General features: G+C 34.5%; 1 long non-coding RNA gene across 3 annotated transcripts; it reads left to right on the top strand.

The window, feature by feature from the left end:
- The first annotated feature begins 1026 nt into the window (after nt 1-1026).
- Nucleotides 1027-4940, top strand: LOC116402919. 3 transcript variants are annotated; one of them, XR_004215598.1, is made up of 3 exons: nt 1027-1257; nt 1708-3541; nt 3775-4940. It is a non-coding gene; the product is annotated as an uncharacterized LOC116402919 (long non-coding RNA). The 3 variants fall into 3 exon arrangements; XR_004215597.1 differs by lacking the exon at nt 1027-1257 and having other exon boundaries at nt 1271-3541; nt 3775-4112; nt 4223-4940; XR_004215596.1 differs by lacking the exon at nt 1027-1257 and having other exon boundaries at nt 1271-3541.
- The last annotated feature ends 2340 nt before the right edge of the window (nt 4941-7280 follow it).

Consider the following 7280-nt stretch of genomic DNA (forward strand, 5'->3'; position numbering starts at 1 on the left):
AAATTGATTCAACATAATTTCTCGATCCATCTCGACAGAATTCGACACCGAGATTTTAGGTTTTGTTTTTAAATTTCTAAATAAAGAGATTCTCAAATGACCAAAAAAGCCTTGAAAGCCTGAACTTTGGATATTTGTAAACCTTAAACCCTATGTCCATTTTGGCAGAGAGAAGACATATTTGCTTCCAAAATTGAATAGATTTATCTGATTTTTGCTTGCCAAAATTTCAAAAAGTCATCCTCAAGCTTAAATATATGACGGTGATTTACTTTAAATGATTTCATAGTTTAGAATTGGATTTTAAGTTGTGTTATAGTGTTTTCCGTGGAATTTAAGACAAATGGAAAAATATGTAGTTGGTTTTCTGTTGTAGGTGGATGTAGAACTATAATTTATTTTAATGTATATGGTTTTCATTGATGAATCACTAGAAGAAAACTACCCTACAATGACAGTTATATATCTCAAAAAATGAATGGAAGAAAAAAAAACTGTCACGAAATATAAAATTTCGCGTTTTTGGCGGGAAAAGACGGAATTTTTCGGAAAACACTTTTCGCGACAGTTATTAACTGTCATAGAATGTTAGGGTTAAAATTTTTTTCTTTTTTCCTTTTCTTTTCTTTTTCCTTTTTCTTTCTTTTCCCTATTTCCTTCTTCCTCCCCGTGTGTCCTTCCCCTTCTCCCCAGCCGCAACCGCCGCGCCTCTTCTCCTTCCTCCCGTACCCGCGACGACTCCACCGTCTCCTTCTCCCTTCCCTTCCGTTTCCTTTCCGCCGCAGCCCAGCCGCCGCCAGCCGTCTTTCTCTTCCGTTTTCTTCCCGCCGCAGCCCAGCCGTAGCCCGCGATCTGCCGTCTCCATCTCCGGTTCGCGAAGCAACCTTGCAGCAGTCGTCCCGCGCGCCGATCTGCCGTCTCCATCGCCGGTTCTGTCTTCGTCGAAGCCCGAGCCGCCGTGTGAACCAGTAATCGCCACGTTCGCCGCTCACAACCGCCGTGAAGCCAGCCGCAACCTTCGTTCCAACCGCTGCACTGCCGCACGATTCTCCGGCCACGTCTTCTTTAGCCGACCGCTGACCGACCCACACTTAGGATTTTGCTGCGAGTTCGACAGTCGTGCGTTGAGTGTTGGGAGTAACCTTGGGCTCCCTTAAATTCACAACCAAATTGTGAATTGTTGAGGGTTCAGTTCGCCAATATTTCGGATTTGATTCATTGGATTTAGTCGATTGAAGAATTTGCATAGAAATCGAGGTAAGGGATTTTCTACTGGACTCAATTGTGATTGTGAACTGTATGTGTGTTGAATGTATACTGTGGTTTGACTGAAAATATATATGAATGCATGTGAATTGAAGTAGACATAACGTCGAATGTATATCGTGAATGTCATGGAAGATATATATAAGTGTGTGTATGTTGACAGGACAAAGATTGTAGATTGTGTTGGTATGAGATATAGATATGAACTTGTGATTCTCGTTTAGATTGGGTGTACGATTACGCTAAAGTATGATTGGGTTAATAAGGATTGGCCTGTTTGTTGTTTGTTGTTTTTTCTTAGTAATGGTAGTGTGTGAAAGGGAATTTGATAACTCTATATATTGTTTAATTATGGTTTTGAATTCTGTTTTGTGTCTTTAAAAGGACGTTGAACTTCAAAATCGTTTTAATAGGGTCCTTGAACTTTGATTTTTTCTTTAGGGGAAGGGGTGTGTAAGGGATTTTGATTTTAGTCATTGAATGCCAGTGTGTAGCGCCCACCTCCAGGTGACGGATTTTCAGCAGCCACCGTCGCCCTCTTCCAATTTTGTTTTCGACAACCCTCTCTATTCTATGTTGCTGTTTCCAATGGGGTTGTATTATCTTCTGGAGTATACATGTTGGATTTGTTGTAGATGTAGCCATGGTTGCTTCCTCCTTCGTTGCTTATTCTTAACTTCATGTAACTTATAGCCATCTAATTCGTTTCTTCTTCCTATTTTTTCTCCTCTTCTAATGGCATCTTTCATTCTCTACATCCAACTTGCGCAACCGTGATATATTCTCCAAGGTAAGTATCTCTTTAATGGACGTCAAAAGACTGCATCTTGAAAAATGATTTCATCCAAGATATATTCATATGGGCTTTTTTATTCCTTTGAAAGAATGCCATTCATATATTACACATCCTTATACCTGAGTTTACAAGGTTGTTATAGTACTTTCGCGTTTCATGAGTGAAAAGATAGAATCAAGTTGCGGAATTACGTTCATTTTTAGAGCTCTTAAGTGATTGAAGATAGTTGATGTATATTTATTTTCTCAAAAGTCACATTTTTTGCAAGTTTGGTTTACTTTGGATTTATTAAAGATAATACCAGTTCACTTATTGATTCCATTCATTCCCGAAAAAATTCTTTAAAAAAATTTAGTTTAACACCAAGAATCGCTTTGAGGATTTATCTCCTTAAGGGTTGTCGGAACCATATACTGAACATCTACAATACGTTTGATCATAGTTAACTTTACAATGATCTAGTTGATAGTCTTCCTATTTGTTGAGCTTCTCTTTTAGATTGAAGGAAAGGGAAAGACTTGGCTAGGTTGTGGCAAGCAAACTTCTTCGCTATTATGTGGAGAAATTTAGAGGGGAGGCTAGGGAGTTAGAGAGTTTTTTTGGAAAAAAAAAAAGAGACGGGACTTTACATTAAGAGAATGAAAAAAAAGACCAATGTTCAAAGAAGTGAAAAAGAGCAACATAGCACAAAAAAAAGACATAGGAACATAATGCAAAAAGTAAGCTAGAGAGGTGATAAGGATAATTAGTATATTTTAGTTAATTGGTTAATTGTCTTATTTTCCTGTAAGGCTATAGATAGCCAATTTAGAGTGTATTTGAACCTCTTGAATATCTTTCCAATATAGAACGTTGTTCTTGGAGAGCTTTTTCTCATCTCTAAGGAATGAGATTTCTCTTGTTCCAGAATGGATTTGGCATGGTACTCCAACCTGCTGCATCAAGAGGTTTAATTATTCAGTTTGGGCATTGATCACTAGGACTTTTTGTAATTGTGATAATGATCTTGTTCTTTTTTATTAGATTGTTTTATGTGATTAGTCATTGACTCCTTTTTATGAGTATTACGTCTTTTTTTTGTTTTTCTTATTGCAATTTGGTTTTGGTATTTCTGTTGTATGTCTTTTTATTATTATTATTGCAATTTGGTTTTGGTATTTCTGTTATGAATAGAGTTTTGTTTGCCCTTGGTTCTTTTATTTTTTCAATAAACGTTCGGTTGCTTAAATAAAATGGTTCTCTGGACAGAAGTGAATTGTGAGTTTACTGAATTTGGTAAATTTAGAAGCATTCCTCTGTGCATCCTCTAGTAGATTTTGGATTTTCCTCTTCCACTGTAATGGAATTGGACCGAGAAAAGTTAATGTGTTCCAGTTATTTTACGGTGCTGGCACTTACATGTTTGGAATTGATGATGAACGAATAATTGATGCTACAAGGGCTGGAAGCATTGCTCATCTGATCAACCACTCTTTCGAAGTATGTATTACTTTAACAATTGATTTACTTTTTATTTTTTCCTTTTATGTTAATGTTCTTTATCCTCATGAGATGACTCATTAAATTATGTGTCAATAGAATTATCTTATATCATAGTGCTCTATGGAGATGAATGCAAGTTAGCTAAATTTTTCCTTAGATGCTTGAAAGTTAGAAGAGAAATTTAACTCCGGTTTTTCTCTCATGGACTAAGCTATCTTATTCTTACACAGTAACTGTTGCTCCTCACAGAAGTGTTCAAGGATAAATAAAGGTTCATATTAGAAGTGGACGTCCATTAGTTTTGGTATGTATGTAAATTATTTTAAATCTAAGTATCTGATTTCCTAATAGTTGAAAACCTTAGTTTATTGACAAGAAATCAAATGGTTACTTCTGAAGTTGGTTGATTGTATTTGGTTATGTCTACTAATGAGAATGACTTTACCTTAAGGGGATAGACTTTAGTTTTGGTATCTCCAATTGAGAATTTAGCCATTGTGCTTACTCTTTATGGAGTATCTAAAGACAAGAAATCGACACTCCAATGCTATGAAAATTTTCCTATAAGGTAACATTTATAGTCTCATGTTCATTTGGTATGTTATTTTATTTGCTTACTTTGTAATACTATTCTATTTTAGAGCTATTTAGTCAATTGATTGTAAATTTTGACTACAGCTGATGATATGTGGGGAAGATATTCATAGTTCATCTTTATTGGCGATGATTGCATAATACAAACTGTTTAACTCTAAGGATTACAAATTGTCGTACATGTATTGTCGTAGGCTGTTTTGTTCTAAGGACTAGGAACAACCCAAGAAGTTGTTCAATTTGCAGTGGCCATTTGGTTGGACGTTCTTCTTCTCCTTGATCTCTTTCTCCTCTTCTTAGGAACTTCATTTTCATTATCAGATTTGAAGAGGGACCACCATGAGTGGGGTAGTAAAATGAATAGAGAATGGGAGAGTGAGCTGGGTATGTTTTTGGTATGTGTATTCTAGAGAGAAAGAGTAGCAGTATGTTTTTGTTTGCTGTGTTTGCCTAATATAGTCCTCATGGTCTTCTCTTTTCATTTCATGGAATCAAGTGTTGAAGTTCTTGTTTGTGTTCTGTATTTTGTTGAGACGTTGATTTAGTTATTCATTGACTGTACGTATGTGTTATGGATTCTTTGTAGGTTCAACTGGAGTCGACAAGTTCATGAGTTTTGTTTCAAATATCATTTCCAGAAACGAACATTCTCGGTTGGTCCAGTCAAATATATTCGAATGCTATTTAAGATATTTTTTGATTAAGGGTTAGTATTTCGTACATGTGGATTACTGAAACTTGTATTAAGATGTACAAATATTATAAATCGTATTATAGTGTATATATATTAAAGTGTTGGCTATTTTATTGTACATTGGTGTGAAACTTGTATAATTTCAAATTTTTCATTCTCAGCTACATTATTGTCATTCTAATGGTTCGTGTAATGGTGGAGCTGCATGGAGAACAGAATAAAACTATAGGAAATTGAGAAATGTGATAGTTAATAGTTGTTGTAAATTGGAGAACGATGACAGTTATTTAACAAAATAAATTGTCACGATTGCTCTATATGTGACAGGAATAACATGTCGTCATAAGATAAACAATGACAATTTTTTTTAAAAAAAAAACTGTCACGATTGCATTATATTTGACTGGAAAAAAATGTCGTCAATGGCAAAACAATGACATTTAATGTTATCGAAAAACTGTCACGATTGCACAATCATTGACTGGAAAAAATGTCGTCAATAACTAAACAATGACATTTTTACAAAAAAAAACTGTCGCGAAAAACATATTCATGACAATTAATACATGTCACGATAATAGAATTCGTGACAATTATTTAACTGTCGTTAATAAAGAAATGATGATAGTTATTGAATGTCATAAAATAAATTATGACAATTATTGAATGTCGTTGAATGTTGATTAACGACATTTATTTCATGTCATAAAACAACCTATTGCGACAGTTTTCAAAAACTGTCGTCGAAGGCCTTTCCATGACTCCCGCTTCTATGACTGAAAATAACTGTCGCGAAATCCGTTCGCGACAGTAAATAACTGTCGTCGTAGCCCACTTTTGTACTAGTGAATCTTGACAATTTCATCAATTTTGGCTAGTGTAGATGAAGAATCTTGATCGAGATTGATGAAATTGCCTAGAGATATGTTGAATTAGTCTCGAGACTTGTTGCGTTTCACATGCATTTTATAGAGTATTATCGGGAACAATTTCACTCGAGATTGGGCCAAGAAACATCACATAATGCATGTAAAACCCTTATCTCATGGCATCTGGGTCAATGTTGTTCGAGTTCAATAGTTAATTCATGTTATTCTCAGTCGCGATAGATGATACTAATCAAATGAGCACAATGTTGAGGGTTTACGAATATCAAATGAGCACAGTCAAATTTATGCAAAAATCAGTCAAATCTCTTCAGTTTTGGAAGCAAACACATTTTTTTTCGATTGAAATGAGCACAAAATTTAGGATTTACGAATATCAAACATTTGAGCTTTCAAGGGTATTTTAGTCAATTGAGAATACCCTTTATTTTGAAATTTAAAATCAAAACTCACAATCTCAATGCTAAGTTTGGCCGAGGATCGAGAAATTAAATCTAGTGGTTACTATTTTGTGGTCCAGTCTTATACAAACTCATTGCATAAGATACTCTTACTCACATGTCACCTTACACGAATTTGTTGGATCATTGTATTTGTATTAAATACAAATTGAGTTGTATCCATACTGTAACTAGAACAAGGTACCTAACCTCATACTTATACTATAGATCCTTTAAGTTGTATCTTGAACATTGATCTCATATATCTTTACATACAGTTCAAGACTCATCAAACAACTTAAGATGTTAATTTATTGGATTTAGGTTATTTAGAAAAGACTAATAATCAATAACACTTTATTGAAATTACAAAAATAACACTTTATTAATGACAGTTAATGAATTATATTTACTATTTATGAGTTTTAGGACATAAAACTCAACAAATATACCATATATTATTCTATTAATTGCATGCCAACAAAAGTTATTCACATGTTCAAAGTTCTTGAATATTTTAAAAAACCTTGGAATAATTCGAAAATACCACAATTGTTTATCTGCAACTCCTTTTATCTGTTCAGTTGAGTTCTTAATTGTCTTCCATCTCAATAAGTTAGATTTAGGGCATCTATTAATATTTGCAAACTCTTTCTTATACAAGCAACAATCATTTGGCCATGTATCTATTTCTTTGATAACTCAGCCCTAAGGCAAATAGTGTTTTTTTTTAACTTCATCAATTGAAACTCAGACTTCATTATTTTCAGGCAAGAACTCGCTAATTGTGGCCAACAATTTTGAGAAGCTAGAATTATTTCATTCAAACCTAACCTTTAGGTTGTATAGTTCACCTAAGGCTAGCAACTTTGTGAATATTTTACAACCAGAAAATAAAGGCTTCTTAGCATCACCAAAGACACTGTCAAGTGTATTGGGCAAGTTAGAAAATTGAACATTGATAGTTTGAACCATATTTAGTACATTCGCTACAAGAAATCAGAGTTATCCCGACACAAAGTTGCGCATCAGGATCAAAGACGTCATAAGAAGAAGCTTTTCCCGATGCAAAAAATGGTGTCGGCATTGGGCATATATGCTGACGTCGACTTTAAGACATC

The sequence above is a fragment of the Cucumis sativus genome, chromosome 3, assembly GCF_000004075.3.
Source record: "Cucumis sativus cultivar 9930 chromosome 3, Cucumber_9930_V3, whole genome shotgun sequence".
Taxonomy (NCBI): domain Eukaryota; kingdom Viridiplantae; phylum Streptophyta; class Magnoliopsida; order Cucurbitales; family Cucurbitaceae; genus Cucumis; species Cucumis sativus.